The sequence below is a fragment of the Mya arenaria genome, chromosome 15, assembly GCF_026914265.1.
Source record: "Mya arenaria isolate MELC-2E11 chromosome 15, ASM2691426v1".
Classification (NCBI taxonomy): domain Eukaryota; kingdom Metazoa; phylum Mollusca; class Bivalvia; order Myida; family Myidae; genus Mya; species Mya arenaria.
In genome coordinates, this window is record NC_069136.1 from 15,293,736 (window position 1) to 15,311,596 (window position 17,861).

At 35.6% G+C, this 17,861-nt stretch overlaps 1 non-coding gene across 1 annotated transcript; it reads right to left on the reverse strand.

The window, feature by feature from the left end:
* Nucleotides 1–12,439: 12,439 nt before the first annotated feature.
* Trnah-gug (transfer RNA histidin (anticodon GUG)) lies at nucleotides 12,440–12,516 on the reverse strand. The gene has a single exon. It is a non-coding gene; the product is annotated as a tRNA-His (tRNA).
* Between the last annotated feature and the right edge of the window lie 5,345 nt (nucleotides 12,517–17,861).

Sequence of the window (17,861 nt, forward strand, 5' to 3'; positions counted from 1 at the left end):
ACAGTATTGCTCGTCAGCAATGTTATTATATAGAGGTTGCGAAACACTTTGTATGTGTATGTGAATGTGTTTACTTCTTTTTGTGCACTACGTCATGAATGTATGTGTACATTATATTTTAACGATAGTACGAGAAAAGATATTTACGCGAAAACAGCGAGTCGACAAATACAAGTTTAAAAAGAACAATGCAAACGACTTTTAAACTCAATTGTAGTTTACGTACGCGTCGATTTTGGCAGTTCTTGGACGTATCTTTTATAACAGTCGATTAGAATCGCCTTATTACCGCGCATAAAACTGATTTACGGCTGATCTTTGCTTGCCTTAGCCATGTTAACAACATCGCGAATTAAGGTGATTTTATTACGCGTTTTTGATCGGAGACTTATCGTTTAAACGAGACCCGTAAGTCCTTGAATCCTGATATTTAGTCGTTTGAACGACATACTAAGTCATTTTAAGAAGTTACTTAGTCGTTTTAACGAGATACCTAGTCGCTCAAACGAGATACGTATATCGTATTAACGAGATAAATAAAAACGTATGCCACCTCTATCTTGTAGAAGGATTATTACGGCTCGTTCCTAGTCCCTTTGTTATTGGTCCCAGCCTCTATGCAGCCGTAGCTCGAATAGTTATAGTGTTGTTGTTTTTCTGGTATCTTTATCTGTTTTTCTTTATCCTTCAAATTTCTGGTTTATTTCTAAATTTCTAGAACAGCTTTTAACGATGTGTACAACATCAGCAAGTTCTTCTTCTCTTGACGCCCCTGTGCGGAAACGAAACAGCAAGCAACCTGCCGTATCAAAATTAGATCACAATTCGTCTGGCAGCTATCTTACATACTGTCTTCTCTCAATGGATTTGATAGCGGGGATGGGAAAGCATTTTCCTACGTAAATTGCACATTTTCTGTAAAAACTAGCCGTAAACGTTTCTTAGGGAGATAAGCATGGATGATTCAGAAATGGAAAACTCCCAGATATCATCTTTTGAAGAAGTGGTTGGTCCACGAGTACCAAAATATTGGTGTTAGTAGGGGGTTTGGTCATATTTGCTCAAGTCTGAAATTGAGAACACTTTGCCAAATTATTTCATAATACCGTTCATTGTCTAATCCGTCAAGCAATGGGTTTTCTTGTTCAAGTTAAGCCACGTATCATGTTTACATTTATGATTGCTCTTGTGCCTTTTTGTGTATGTCAAAATGCCAATTAGTAATATAAAAGCACTGAAAGACCCTCTGGTGACACGCTAACTTGATACATAAAAAGTGTTTACTTTTACCAAGGACCGCAAACATGACATCGAGCGTGGCAAAAAATCGACCATTAAGAAATCGAACCATCCGATTTAATTTGATATAAGCATTTAGTAAAAAAAAAAATCGGTCCTCTAAATCCAGTTCGAGCCAACGAGGATATCGAGCCAAACGATAACGAGCCAACGGGTTTTGACTGTATGTTGAAACGCGGTATTCAATATAGCTTAGAATACTGGGGGCTCAAGAGACTGGTGTGAGAAAGGCATAACTTAGAAATGTGGCATTATTTGATATGCATACTCCGGTAGTGTCTAATTCAATTTATTATATGCTTTTCAATGGTTTACTGATAGTTATCTGTGAAAGAAAAAAATATATATCAATTTTTGAAAGAATAGAAATCAATCTGACTGTAAAGCCCGTTTTTCTATTCTAAACAAAGGGCTGGGCCACAATATCAACAACGTCATTTCCGAAATGACGTTAAGTGCGCATACAGTTGGGTGCGCTTTTTAATAAAATGCAATTATATATCTTTTGATACTAATTTTAGTCATGTATCAAAATGTGAAAATTACGGTCTTACACTGCAACAAGCAATTATCCTCTATTTATTACGCAGGATTCGGGTAGAGGATGAAGGGTATTCGGTAAGCAATGTTCTAAGGAGGGGAGGGATTCCTTCCATCTCAGAATTTCATGAATGAAACCCATTTTACCATGTTTACGTCAGTGGATGATTATAAGTACACTGCACGAACCTTGGCATCGTTGTGAAATACAGATTGATTGACTGTGGGTATGGGTAAGTAAACTATCATCAGATCTGAACATTTTGTATATAGAAGAAGCAGCCTGGGATATGTCGGTTATTTCATTAATATGATCCATCGAGACATAGTTTTTACGTCGTTCATGATGTATTAGAAATACGGGATTGTCTCCTGCATGCGATTTTGCACGCAAATATAATTTCATTTAATATCTTATATGTTATGGATGGGTGGTTTGGTCGTAATATTTTCAGATATCCGTGTATTGTTTTCAGTATCTCGTTACATAATAGGATAACGTTACTTGATAACAATCTTTCTACGCACGAACTATGTGAACTTTGAAACCATTTCAAGTACACAATATGTACCTTGGACCAACAATCATACGCCAAGATTTTACTGTATACTTGATTTCGACCGAACGTCGTATATTCAAACATTAAACGTGAATTGTGTTATAAAATGTCAGTGTGCAATGTACGTTTTTATTCCTTTCCGAACATGTAGTAAACTCAACTAAATTAGACCATACTTTTCTGAATCTGCGCAAACACCAATGTTAAATAATATATGAAGTCGACCCCGATTATCAAAAAAAAGTGCATGCTGAAAGTGAATTTTACTCGTAATATTGGACTGTTTACTCGTATTATTAATTATATAAATACATTCTAGCTAAAATGTTTTCCTCATAATATAGAATATCACTGAGCGTACGGCTAAATGTCGCAGGATCAAGAAGTTCAGTTGAATATTAACGGAGTATCACAAATTGAGTTGAATATTTTAATTGCTAAATCATAAAAACTTCGTTTTAATTGACAAATAAAGTTTTACGTTTCTGAGTAAATATAAAAATGACTCAAAAATATGAATTTAAAAATGCGATCGTATCGTCGTATGTTGATGAGATGACCCCTGTTTTCCAGGGTGATCGTGTTTTTATAAAGACTGGCTCTCATTGCCACGATAGTTCCTGGTTTTCAAAATGTTTTAAAACGTGGTAAAAAAATTGTCACACACGTGATGGCATACTCTAGAACATATAGCAGTATCACGCGATGTTTTGAAAGTTCAAAGCAGTTTTCTAATGTGTATATAATACTATTTATCATCGATCGGGAGCGCTAAGAATTGTCTGAACTATTTAAGCCTGCTTTTTCAATGCGAACAGTCGGAATCAGGAAAAATGTTCGGATCTGCTTACAATTGCATACAGTCCGCATAGGTAGGGAGAGCTTTATATTAATTGTCTGAACTGTTCAAACCTGTTTTCCAATGCGTACAGTCCCTCGTCGTTCAGGAATGGCTACGAGTTGCCTGATCTGTTCAAACCTGTTTCCCAATGCGTACAGTCCCTCATCGTTCGGGAATGGCTACGAGTTGCCTGATCTGTTCAAACCTGTTTTCCAATGCGTACAGTCCCTCATCGTTCGGGAATGGCTACGAGTTGCCTGATCTGTTCAAACCTGTTTTCCAATGCGTACAGTCCCTCATCGTTCGGGAATGGCTACGAGTTGCCTGATCTGTTCAAACCTGTTTCCCAATGCGTACAGTCCCTCATCGTTCGGGAATGGCTACGAGTTGCCAGAACTGTTCAAACCTGTTTTCCAATGCGTACAGTCCCTCATCGTTCGGGAATGGCTACGAGTTGCCTGATCTGTTCAAATCTGTTTTCCAATGCGTACAGTCCCTCATCGTTCGGGAATGGCTACGAGTTGCCTGATCTGTTCAAACCTGTTTTCCAATGCGTACAGTCCCTCATCGTTCGGGAATGGCTACGAGTTGCCTGATCTGTTCAAACCTGTTTTCCAATGCGTACAGTCCCCATTATTCGGGCATGGCTACGAGTTGCCTTATCTGTTCAAACCTGTTTTCCAATGCGTACAGTCCCCATTATTCGGGCATGGCTAATTTTAAGAAATGTCTGAACTGTTCAAACTCTTTGAATGCGCACAGTCCCCATAATTCGGGAACCGCTACAAATTGTCTGGACTGTTTTAACCGTTTTCCAAATGCGTAAAGTCCTTAAAGATCGGGACATTAATTGTTCATACCTGTCGAAGTGCAGAATCGTAGGGCAGTTAATATGCTAGCGTAGGTCAATCTGGTGTAGTAAATTGTAACTCGAAGCTTTTGTACTTTTGAATATACGAATGCGCTAAGGTTCGTCAACGAGAATCCTATTCTTTTAGCTTGAACGCTCTCTTGTGGCGTTCGAAAGTAACGAATTGGTAGGTTGCCAATGTCGAGGTGCAAAATCGTAGGGTATTTAATATGTTATCATAGGTTGATCTTGTGTAAGTACGTTTTATCTCAAAGCTTCCTAACTTTTTATAAACGAATGTTCGCCAACGAGAGTCGTATTATTTTAGCTAAAAAGTGCCGAATCAGTAAGTTGCATATGCACTATGTCACCGTAATTTGGCATAGACATTATTCTAACTATCCAACTTAACATTGTTCAAACAATTACATGGCGAATTAAGTACAACCTAAATTAACAATTAATCGTACAACTTTTTTAATTGATATTACTATATACAAAATTAACAAACGAAAAAAACAGTCGGTAAATAATGAAGATGTGTCTGAAACGTTGCTTTTTGTCAATTATATTTCAGGAGAGGGCCAAGGATTTGATATCAGACCAGGGGCACACATGCTAAAGGAACAGTTTTGGAGCCGTATTCCTCCGAAAGAAAAGGCTGAGTTTAGTTTTAAGTGGTGCATTTTTGTCTGTTATGTATATATATACATTGTTTTATACCTGTATCCCCAATCCGACATGCTAGTGATATCCAATTTAATACAGCCTAATAGATCACGGTAGGTTATTGTAAACATTCACATTATGACAATGCATGGAGGTGAAAAAATCATTCACATTTTCAACTGAACCACAATACATGTTTAATTATATCGTCAAAATATATCATTCCAAATATGCTTCTATTGGTAAAATAAAGAAACCAGTAAGTAATACTTTACAAACCATTATGTCTCAGCTTTTTTATTATGAGAGAGATATAGTTACTTGAATCTTAATTTTGCGACAATAGTGTATATATCCAAAATATTTGCGAATTTTCTTTAAAGCGTGCACCGTTAAATCTTTAATGAATCACGCGGAACACTGACGAAACTAAAATGCGTTCCTTCTTAAATAAGGTAAGATTATTTCTACGATATGGTGTATAATTCCTTACTTAGATTTAGACCGTATTTCAGAACGACATAAGTAGAACTTACATCTGATGTGAACTCGGTGAAAGCATACAAAATAAGGAAATCTTAAATTATTCTAACTTCAGGATCGACCTAAGTAATATATTGAATATCACGCCAGGTTGAGCTGGCAGTACGAGCGAATCTGTTTTAAGACTATAGTTAAGTGAATTAAGTCGGCAGTCAGTATGGTTTATTGGGACATTGAATGACACATAAAACACTGTCACTGCACGAATCATATGTTAATGATCCCTTACTCATTGAAAAGCACGCATGGATAACTTTTAATTGCAGAGAGGCGGCGGATTGTTGTATTATTTTATTTGTAATATTTCAGTTAATAATTGATGAGTGTGGTCCAGCCTCGTTCACATTTTATAATTGATGTAAATACATTTGTACGTGTAATAAAACTGCTGTAAACAACATTGTTTATCAATATGAAATGTAAAATAAAATCTTATCATAGCTTTGTTTCGTTTAATGATTGTTTTTTTTTTAAACTAAGATCATCCACAGTGAAACCAGTGTGACAATTTTTGTGATGCTTGATCTCTCTGCAGCACGGGAGGCTGATTCATCACCTAGAACCACTGGCACCGGATTTTCAACCTCAAACATTTTTTTTAAAAATCAAAAAAAAATCTTATAATTCATAACTAAAAATTATAATACCGAATATGTGAAAAAATATTGAAAAATATATATTTTTTTAAATATGCACTTTGTACTGTATATTATACTAACATATACAGTACAAAGTGCATATCTAAAAAAATATAGTTTTCAATATTTTTTCACATATTCGGTATTATAATTTTTAGTGAGGAATTATAAGATTTCTTTTGATTTTTAAAAAAAATGTTTGAGCTTGAAAATCCGGTGCCAGTGCCTAGAACGTCACTTTGGTATCACAGGCAAACCGCTTGCAGTAATGACATAATAATAATAATAATAATAATAATAATAATAATAATAATAATAATAATAATATATTTATTTAGAGAAGGTATAGACACATTATGACATAATTACAGGTTCAACCATAAGAACATCATATTTACAATGTGGCCTTCTATGAAGAAAAACAAACAAACAAAAACAAAATGTATTTGGTAAATCATAAAACATCTGCATCACACTTAAACATTCCTATACAAGAACTATTGATGTTTTGAATATAATTACTCTATACAAATCATGTTTAATAAACATAACAATTTAAGTTTTTTCAATATACATCATGTAAACGCCGACAGACACTCAATAAAACACAACAATTTATAAAACAAAAGATATTTCAATCTTTAAGATAATGAAAAGATGATATACCTTTTTGAAACTAGTGATATGCACATTTCAAGAGGTGCACTTTGTAACTATGCTAAAATGTGTTAACAACATACCTCAGCGACCGCTAACAGACAGTTTGCTTAGCGCAATCAGTGCTCATGAATTTACAGTGTATCCCAGGGATCAGTCCTTGGGTCGAACTACATTTCCTGTTCAAGCTATCTGCAGAAACATGGTTTGAACAATCATTTCTATGCGGACGATTCACAGTTGTACTTATCTTTTAAATCTGTGGAGATAAGTTCTATCTAGAGATCATTTATCGTGTCGAGAGCTGTCTAAAATATATAGAAAATTAAATGAAAAACAACACATGCTGATAGATAATGCTGACAAAAAAGAATTAATAATAGTTCAATGCTCAATCAGTTGCCGAAATCTCTACGTCAGTGGACAATTCTGAAATCTATCAATCGTCTAGCGTTAGCAAATTCGGTGCTTTTCTGGACTCTAACATGAAGATCGAGAAACATGTGATCCGTGTATGTTGAAATACAATTTCACAGTAACGGAAAATAGCTCACATCGGACAATACCTATCAACGAATGCAACACAATCTCTTGTTAACTCGCTCGTCACACCATGTTTGTATTATTGCGACGCTCCTTTATATGGACATTCGGAGCTCCTCGGCCATTTTATCGAAAAAAAAATGGCCGAGGAGTTCCGAATGTTATATGGATTGACCTAACCTTTCAATCAGCAAACTACAAAATGTGTAAAATACGGCAGCTCGAAGTTTGGCAAATCAAGGAAATCTAGATATGACCGCATCACTCTTGTGTTACGTGGACTACATTGGCTTTTAGTGCAGTGCAGAGGGTAGAGTCCAAGATTCTTACACATACTTACAAATCATTCAATGACCAAGATTCAACTTATGTAGTGAACATGTATGGACGAAATATACGCGCCATCCAGAAAGCTGATATCCCAAAACAACTATTTACACTTGTGGTGCCAAAAGGTCGACCGGTAAGATATTGTGACAGGAGCTTTCAGACAGCAGCTGCAAGATGTGGAATGCGCTTCCCTCTGGTATGAAGGACTGATTAACATTGGCAAGTTTCAAAAAGGCACTCAAAACTCACCATTTCAGTGAAATGTATTGGAACTGATTATCTTTAACATCAAATTGATATAAAAGTACAATAAGTAATTTTAAGACTGTATCATATTACCAATAAAATAAATTACATTAACTTTTACAATTGTTTTGATTATTTTGTAAGGTTTTGTGTTTCATTTAATGTTGTTTGTTATAAAGTGTATCTGTTTTAAATTAAAATTAGGTTTTGGAAATATTTTAAGCATTATATCATTATGAAAGGTAATTTCAGGTTGTTTTGTTTCTCCATAATCTGTGATCTGTAGTTTGTAAAGCGCTTTTGAACGTGTATTTTTATATGAAATCAGTGCTATTTAAACTCTGGTATATAATTATAATAATAATAATCCACACGCTCACCAAACTTTATGGTAACTCGTTCCTACCGAGAACTATCCGTGGATGGAACGAACTTCCCTCCGCGGTTCGTAACTTGCCAACTACGAATAAGATACCCTGCAGAAAATATAAGTCTAACCCTATAAATAGAGTCTTTGGTGGGAATTAAGTAACTTATAAACTAAATGCCCGCTTCAGTGCAGTTCGCCTTTTGTTTACCTTTATCGCCGTAATATCGTTCTCTATCGACCTCTGTGATTGTGGTCGTGTAGACACAGCTAAACACTTTTTTCTTCACTGTTCAGTATGTCATTATTCTTCAATCTCCCATGTCCACCTACTCTTTGGCTTCGACGAGCATTTATTGTGCAAATCATACAAGTCTTCCTTAATGTCCAGAGATATACTGATGCATTCCAAAAGGTTTTGTCCAATATAAAGGTCGTGGTGTAGGTGTAGGTTGCTGCTGGGTTTGCTCTGTGCGTCACAACAGTATTTATATCGTTAATAAAGTTTTATTCTAAGGTAAGACCTTGAGACAATAGTAAAACTTAACTTTTACATTAACATTATCAGACGCAAACGTCGATCACATAATTCATCTTTCTCTTCACACCATACTTTTTTTTTAAAAATAGTCTATTTACTATAATTTTGTCACTGTCGAAACACCATGCAATTTCAAGTATAATGTAAATTTGTCTCAGGAAAGGAATTTATTTAAGTGTCTATGACGTTTGTTTCCCAATCATTTGGAGTTTTTTACAAATGATACGCGTATGTTTTGTTGTTTTTATGCTGTGCAACTATTTCTCCACAGATATGTATAAATTCACTAAGAGCAATTGTATCATAAGTAAGCACTCCGAGCCTTTCCAAACATTTCCGTCGTGACTACAGAGTTGAGAAACAATATTCGAAGGAATATATTTAACGTATGGTCTTTATAAAATGTTGAATAATAGTTTAAAGCTACGCATTTGGCTGCTTCCATAAGCACTACGACAGCATTCTACCCGGCAGTCGTAGAGTCACGAATACATGTCCGAAAATTCGCAGATTACGAAAGTTTCGAGATACCACTCTTAACTCGCACGGTAGTCGTAAGCCTTAAACGAGCTTTGGGCATTCGGAGCACCTCGGCCATTTTACATCGGAAACAACGGATTTATATGGACGATTTACTATGTCGAAGTTCATGATAGTTATTTATGCAAAAATACAATTCACATGGAATCGATTTGAACTAAGTAATAAGAAATACAAGTTAAAACATTACAATTAATTAATAATGTTATTATTTATTTTTAGAACTACTTCTACTTATGCACCGGCATACATCCGAGGTTTGTGTTTGATGAAAATGACCGAGGTGTTCCGAGTGGAGCTTCGAGATACTAATCCCTGAAACAATGGAATAACCATTGCGAACCAAGCTTAAAACTTTCTAGCGTAGCTCGTTAGTTAATCATTGTGACGTCATTAAGGATGGGTTACGCTATTGCACCAAAGATAATAACATAATCCATCATGACGTCATTTGTCGTACTGTTATGCAATACCTGATTACGTAGTAATCAATGACGTCATATAAACACCGGACGCAGTGAAAACTGTCTGTCTTTACTTCTGTTCCCACATGTTATCGCCGTCTAAAGGCCAATGCCGCATCATTTCAACAAAGTACGTCAACGTAAAAAAGGGTATCGTGAACTCGTGTTTCACCGACTATTTTCAAGGCGGTAATCCGACCATTTCTTGTTTTCTCCAACGCGTAATAAAGACACGGATCAAAATCATTGATTTCAGTACATTTTTAAAGTTATTAAATGGCTAAGCGTACTGATATAATTTACAGTAAGTTTCATCACTCGTATATCTTGAAACCGAGGTCTGTATCGAAGCTTGGCGGAGATGGCCGAGTTGTAACAATTGGTACGAAACTACAATGAAAACGACATTGGCAAGCACAGTGGTATGAAGTTAAAATATAAACACTGTTGTGAGACGTACAAACACCACATACAGACCACATACGTATCGGAATGGGTTTGTCTTACACACCTCGAATTGTTCAAACATGTATTAAAATTTACAGAATTAAAAATACGGGCTTCATTGTAGACAACATCGACTACTAAAAAAACACGCAAACATAATTATTACCTTGCGTTTTCGTAGATATAACGAATACGGATCGATTCATTATAAAGCTGAAGAAACACGTCGTTAAAATATCTTAACGATGGCCCGAATGCATTATTAAGTTGTGCTGGATTATCAACGAAAACGTTTTGCCAAAACACTGTCCAGATAACTCGTGGCCATCCACTCTCTTGGCGATTTCTAGTGAGTTCCTTCCCTCTATACATTTTCACACGTCGCGATAAATATCGTTACAGTATGACAGGGTAATCGCCATGACTGGCTCGGCAGTGGTGTTGTGAATAGGCATTTATATTCGCTTAAAAGTTCTTCAGTTTTTATTAGCAAATCGGCGTCTTGCTTTTTAGCCATTACAAATAGTGTCAATAGTTAAATACTAGATGTATATACACAAAATTCCATAACATTAAGTTTGAATATAAATGCAACTCGATAATGAGCATCGTACAATTCAGTACATTATATTTGAACATAGTGTATAATTTAAGGGCTAACATTATTATGCATAAAGGATTCAAGTAAAACAAGATTGTAAAGCAGCTTATGTTCAGAGATTTTCCACTTAGAACTTCATAGTATCGGAAATAAACTTGGCAATACAGTAAATGACCTTGACATGTTTACAAGATAGCAAATTGGTGATCTTAACTGAACTAGGTCATTTGGATTAAGAATAGATTGTTTACTCCGTTATTCTCTGTCTGCAGAACAGCAAAGAAGAAATTCGTATAAATATGAATTCAACAGATCTCGGTTAAATTATTTTACACTAACGATCTTCTCTGATATTATAATGGAATATACCTGTCACAGTTTCCATAGTATGTGAGTATAATCTAAATCAAGACAGTTGGTGTCTTAGTATTTATTATAAACCCATCATAAATCCACAAGCAATGCATATCACACAATTCGGAAGCCCATATTCTACTCCAGTACAATGCGACTGTATTCCATTCTTCTGAAGGCGTGTCAGCATAACAAGTATCATTGTCAATGTTAAAATGACATCGTGAAACAAATCAGATCGTCATTAAAATGAAATATTTATTATGGAATCAGATTTCTTTAAAGTTTTACACCCAGAACGAATTTGATGAAAAGGTGATTTATACTGCGGTTTGATCCGAAATATCGCATAAGACTTTCGTGAATTTTGCACTCGGTTAGCGCTTTGTGAAATCCGGATCTGAAAAATCATCTCAGGTCGAATATGACCTCTCGGATCTATAAGCAGTACCGAGCACCCTATTGTATTTCTCGTACTGAAATTCACATTTGAAAGGTCTGTAATACCCTATTTTGGGCTGAATAACTAATATATCATATCCCAGTGTTGTACATACTGATCTCTCTATCGGTGCAAAAGGTATACTGGGCGAGTATCTCAATCGGAAGTTTTTCATGTTCAAATGCCAATACATGGCACGCGGGGGATAGAATTCATGCTTTCCACAATCACAGCATAATGGTACAGCCTGTATTTTACCGAATTCATCAAATTTCATTGACAAAACTGACAAAAAAAGACAAGCTGGAAATAACATTTTTATCAACCAATTTGTCTTGAATCCTAGTATGCTGATGGAAAATTGTGTAGTTGTGTTGCAAGTCCAACTAAAAATATTTCACAAATAGTGCCAAAAGTGTTCCGATTTAGGTACTCACCCAGTATAATCATCAATATTGGCATGAAAATCATACAGTCCATTTTAAAAGCCAAGACTATCTAAAACCAACAGATGAACACCAAAAATATCACATAATCATTTATATTTACATTGACATTCTTATCATTGTCATATTTCATGCTTTAATAAAATTGATGCGCATAAGTGATTTTGTTTTTAGGCTGTAGTCCGCTAAGCCCACATAATTCGGAATCTACAATCGTGAGATCGACATAACATTGTTAACATCGAATGTTTAAATTCGCCTACCGGCGTATCAACCTCAGCGCTGCGATGGTTAACTTACCAATTTGGTGGTGGTGTTAGTAGTTTATACTCCGGGTCCCGGCGTGAGCACATTGACGGGACCCAGAGTGACAGTTCAACCACCGCACACCTATCCGGGGCAGACTATCAGGCGGTTAACAAGTACTAGGTGCCTTTACCTCTGCAAGGAACTGACAACTCCTGTACATGCCAGTGGTACAGTGAAAATGGTCGTAGAAAGGATTCCATAACCAATCACAATGACCTGATCCGCCCGGGAATCGAACCCGGGTTGTCCGATTCACAGTCCAACGCTCTACCGATTGAGCTAACCGGGCTAACCAATTTACATTTCCATTCTGCTCTTATATCCTCGGAGCCGCGTTATGCATGAGCAGCATCTAAAAAGTGCTGTAATGAATATTTATAAAATATTGTGCGGTTGAAAAAGTGAAAGACCAGCTTGTACGCATTTTCATTTTTTATGCAATGTATATAATAAAAAAATATGCTTACACATAAACTGGGAAGGGAATTATTTCCCAAATATAACGTATTCATGTTGGGTTTTTTTCGCGAAATAATGCACTACAACTGATAGCATTTAGGCATTTTTAAGTTTTTCAATATATTTTTTCAATAGCTATGACCGTAGAAATCTACTCTACACTTCGAACTTTGTAGGGCCCGCCAGATTAAATGCAAAAAAAACGCAATGCATTGAACATGTTAATAAAGTTAATGTTTAAGGCTATATCTACAAAGACAGGATTCTCACAAAATGTAAGCGGCCAGCAGTCTGTTGACGCTTTCAGTGCCTTGATTTTCATTATCTTAACAGCTCACGGCATTGGGTGACAACATCCAGGGCGGTTCTAGTGACAATATACGACATATAATATAGAAAATATCATCCGCTAGCTTTGAATGTTAAAAACAGCAAAAACATGATTTGACAACTTCTGTCCATTGGTAAAAGGTCTTCATGATATGTAGTGTATTTTGATGCTGTATGATAATGCTCGTTCAATATAAAATATCGTGTGTTCCCGAATGATTGGGGAATCGGCGACATTGTAGGGAAAACCAAAAACATACGTACAATGAAAAAATAACATAAGGTCGTATTGCACCTATTCTTTTAAAAACATTAAATTTACCACTGGCCGTGTTTTTTTTACTGCAAACCAGTGGTTTCTACCACTAACCAATGTTACCTTCCCACTTCACCTCGTAACCACTGTACACGGTATACTAGTTATAATAATAAAATGGACTACAATGGAAATCTAACATTAAAAATAAACACTGTATAGAGGAACAAGGCAAGGGTCCAAACTACAATGAATTTAAGACATAAACGTACAAATACCACAAACACAAATGCAACCAACACAAACAGATCGTACACTCGCATGTATGTACATGAGATATGCTAATCGCACTGGTGTCACAGTATGGGCCATTTTCCTGTGTACTGGTTTATTGGCTCAGTGCCATTTAGGGTCCATTTTTGTGATAAAACATCGAAAACTGCACAGCAGGATACTCATATTGGAGATCTGATAAGCCAATAAGGCAATAAGATTAAGATCAATTAAGAGAAGTTATGTACTAATACACGTTTGTTTGTTTTTTTGTTGTTTTTTTGTTTGTTTTTTTTACGGGGGGGGGGGGATCACTTATAGAAGGCTTAAACAAGGCCTTTAAAAACTTTCGGGGATTATCGGAGCCATTGCCGTGACATTGATTCTAGCTTTAAAAAATATACCGTGTTTTTCTAGTCTCAGATTTGGGACAAATGATAATATATCAAAGTTCATTTTTCCTGCGTGGTAGTAGTTCGTGATGGCGACATTATGGTCGTTAATCATGATGACTTGCGGAACCATGGAGTATGGGCGCACCAGGCGCGCGCACCCCCTCCCGAAACCCCGCAAGTTCACTTTTTAATTCAATTTCTATCGGAGAAAAAAATAAAAGAATATGCCTATTTCGGACTAGAAATTGTTTGAGTACCAGCAACCCCATGCCAACACTTAAAACCAAATAAATTTCGTTTCAGAGGGAGAAGCGCAAGTCAAAAGGTTAAGCCCCTAAGTTACGCCGCCTCTTACGTCAAATTCTGATCGGCCCCTGATCAAGACCTTGTTGAAGACGTTTGGATAAGTGTGAGAGAGATTAACAATAATCTCTTGTTTAGCCGATAATTGAACATTTATTGATAAGATAGTTTGTAACACGTGTGGTCTGTCTGTGTTATATGTCTGTGCCTTCAAACAGTCTTTGATATTAGTTTTACTATGTGGTCCGATAGTTTTCATTGTATCATTGATATGTGTTGCAATTAATAGTTTGCCAGAGTTTCGAACGATGTTCTTTGGTCTGGTACAGGTAAGTGAAGATTTTATATGCGATACTCTCTGCTGACATTTTCCTCGATCTGTTTATAAACATATCACAATATATTAATAAAACTATAAACAACGCTAGCGATGCCTTCTCACAGATTGAACATTTTGACAACACTTTTTTATTTCTTGTCTTTGTATGAGCCATTTTTTGCGAAATCTATAGAAACCAGTTATATTAGACTCCTGATAGAAAATTAGATCGCATAATTTTATATTTAAGTTCAAAAATTGATGTTTTATATATTTTCTTAAACCGTTAGTAACGGTTTGAGCCATAAAACATTAAATTTCGAACGGAAATATGAAAATCTACGATCTCAGCTTTTGTCAGCAATCTTTTATCATTGGTTTGCAGATATTTACGCAAAAAATTAATCTTTCCGAGACAGATAAAGTTGTCAAAACGTTATATCTGTGAGAGTGCAGCTTTAACATGTAACCGAGGAGTGTCGAAGACGTTGGTCCCAAAACAATGTTAGCTATAAAAGGAATTAAAACGCAAGAGACCCTTTATTTCCATAATACGGTCCACAGGGGTTCATGAAAACTACCGACTTCGATTAAAATCGTTTATTACCACATAATGGTAAAAGGGTCATTACTCGGAATTTATTGAACGATTCATTTGACGATCAAACATTTACTGACGATTGAAGCCACACACATTGTTCCCACGCTTCAAGAAATAATTATGTTTGAGTCTGCACTTAGTAGTATTAATTGACTCCACCACCGAAGCTAACACCGACACCTTCGGACGCCACCAACACCAAAAGTAAAACCCATATAATAAATTATTTAATTTATAGAATTATTCATCTCACAAAATACTCATGTAAATAGAAAACTATCGATGTATTCATGTATTCAAAGCTTTCGAGAAAGACTTACGCTATTAATTACGGATAATATTATTTTTTTCCTCTCGCTGTGTTTATGTTGTACTATGGTACTGTGATTGTTAAATCAATTTGTAATCGTATAATTTAAAGATTGAATGGCCATTGAATATTTTATATGCATAAACATATTTTACTGATTGTGGACGCGTGGGAATACTGTCTATTGTATTCTGAAATAAATTCTATAAATTGAGGCTACACTGGCGACGAAACGTGATTAAATAAATTGTAATTTTGTGTTTTATTCATCCATCTTTTTAACCATTTCTCTTTCATTACCGGTTTCAATACTGTCGAGAATTGCTTGAAATACCACATACCTTAATAAGCTCGTGAAACTATGAATATAAAATGTTTCGAAATTAGTTTGAACGATTTTATCAAGTCCATCATATTTCATATTAAGGCTCTTCATTATTCATAGTGAAAATCCTGTCGTGAATGTCGTCTCGTGTGTATATTTACGCAATGACTTCTACTAAAATGAAATATGAACTTATTTATGACATGCTATCATGTTATCATCACGGCGTACATCATAATGATTTACTACAATTTCGCATAGAAAATCACTAATGATGAACAAAAAATAAAATTCTACTTTATAGGCCTAACAAAATACATTTTGTTCGGGTTACCCGACCCTACCTACGAAATAGGTGCTGACTCTAACGATTTATAGTCAATTGGTAAATACAAAAATTGCGTGTTTTTCTTATGTAGATTTAAACCATTGAATCTTTACATAAAAGTGAATTCTAACACTATTATCCAGTGATGACAATTACGTTCTTACACCAATAAAAAATAATTAAAAGAATGTAAAAAAAGCCTTCCCTACCTTTTAAAAGGGATGTATTAAACCCGAACGAAACCATTTTTGGCCTAATATTGTGCATGCGCATTATTCATTACTCTTAATCATCAAAATGTCAAACTTTTCTTGCCTGAAATCAAGAACATTTAGTCAGGATATTCTATACCTACGTCACTAAAAGCATGCCTCTTTCATCTGTAAAGGCCACTATTATACACTCATGGATCCTGTTCATAGCCGACATTTGGTTTAAATACATTTGGCAATAACATCGCGTATTACTATTGTACTGTGCACAAGCATTTCAACAACATCCCACACATATTCATGTGCGGCTTTAACCCCCCCCCCCCCCCCCCCAGCGACATTTGATATTTGTTATAAATGTGTTATAATGAAGTCATAAATCATTCTATATTAAAGGAACAATACGGCATAGAAATCAAAACATGTTTTTTTTTATATACAAGACTGTTTATACAACATAATATCGGCAATCCTTGGCGCAAGCCAAATATTTAGGTTATCTTTAAACCCGATAACAAAGTTGCCAAGAACGAGGATTAAGGCGAGATATACTTATTGTGGAAACTACTTTCCCTCCCGAAAACCTAAAATCCGATTGGACGGTTATATGACAAGTCCAATCGTTTACTTCTTTGCTCTTATTTGGTTCTCGGCAACAAATATCGGTTAATTCTTGCTTGAAGTATTAAGTCATTTAAGTCTGATATAATGCATTCAAACGCATCCAAGTGCATTATTTTCATTTTATTTCTCGGATATTTACATAATATGTTACACTCGAACAAATTTTAAGGGGGAGCGCGCCATATTCGCCCCCGTCTTTACCCGCGTCAGCTAGAGTAGCCTGCCTTTAGACACCCGGGCATACTTACATTCCTATTAACAGAGATATTTCTCATTGCTGTAATAATTGTATATGTGAACAATCCAAGTATTCATGACACAATTTACCCAGATGACTCGCCAATAAATGGCACGACACATGACACAATGACTGTATTCATTCGTTCTCTGATCTACGTTTCTCATTTTACAAATGATCCTTTAATGTAGGTATATCGTCAGAGATTAGGTTACACCGATCACAGCCGTACCTTCGAGTGTGTGCGAAAATGAGTCGCATCGTTTACCGAGTGACTCTACTATTTTAACAGCACCTATGACTTATAGGTTAAAGGGACAGCTTAATTAATGATACTAAGTCCATTTTCAAACTGTTTACGAGCGATCTATAGTTTAATTCAGACTTTGCAACAAAACACAACAATGACTTAAACAGGATGCGGAATCATGTGACTTTAGTTGCCTTCGTACAAGGGTCACCATGGGTCAGTTTTTACGATGAAATCTTTAGCCAAAATTTCACGGCACATACAGCGTTGCATCGTTCGACAAAATTCCGTCAGGTTTAAATTTTGGCTTAGGACTACATCGTTAAAATACAATCGAATCTAAAATAGTTCACACGTGTAGAAGCAGAAATTAGCATATTCTTAAATTTTATAGGCTAAAAAATATTTATA